This window comes from Myotis davidii, unplaced genomic scaffold, assembly GCF_000327345.1.
Source record: "Myotis davidii unplaced genomic scaffold, ASM32734v1 scaffold43, whole genome shotgun sequence".
Classification (NCBI taxonomy): Eukaryota; Metazoa; Chordata; class Mammalia; order Chiroptera; family Vespertilionidae; genus Myotis; species Myotis davidii.
In genome coordinates, this window is record NW_006294590.1 from 1,968,236 (window position 1) to 1,968,872 (window position 637).

The window sequence follows — 637 nt, forward strand, 5'->3', positions numbered from 1 at the left end:
CCATGTGCGGGTCTGCACAGGGACCTGGCGCGGTGGCGGGGGGCGGGGGGGCGGCCTTTGTGGAGCATCCATCAGTCTCTCTGTGCAGGCGGCCCTGAGCTGGCCGCCGGGTGGTGCCGCCTTCTGCACACCATTGAGAACGCGGCCCCCGAGTTCCCGGAGGAAGACCACGCAGGCCCCTTATCCGCCACCGAGTCTCCTCCCCAAAGCCTTTCCGTCCAGAAAACCCACAGGGTCCTGCCCGCTGTCCTGCCTTCTGTCCGTCTCCCCCGGGGGCGGGAAGGGCTAGGAGCAGGGGTCCCCCGTGGCCTTGCCCCTGTGGCCTGGCCCAGGGCCTGGCACGCAGAGGGGACCCACCCACGAACCCAGGCTGCCCAGGGGCATGAACATGTGCTCCAGGCAGAGCAGCCGGCAGCGGGGTGGCCACGCCCCAACAAGGACAGGGGCACACGCGGCCCGTCCCCTGGGCTTCGTCTCCATGAGGGTGACCTCCCCTCAAACCCGCTGACAGCCACGCCGAGCACGTGGATTGTGGGAAGGTCCCCGGTGGGGGGTCTGAGGGGGGTTGTTGTGTGGCCCCCTGTCCCCGAGGATAGTCATCCCTCCTGGCCCTCCGCCCCCACCCCCTCGCAGGGCC

At 70.3% G+C, this 637-nt stretch overlaps 1 protein-coding gene across 1 annotated transcript in view; it reads right to left on the reverse strand.

Annotated features, from left to right (window-relative positions):
- The window catches only part of RIMBP2 (RIMS binding protein 2), a gene marked incomplete at its 5' end in the record, with an annotated part of 23,064 nt that overhangs the window by 10,884 nt on the left and 11,543 nt on the right, over positions 1-637 (reverse strand). The window lies entirely within an intron of this gene.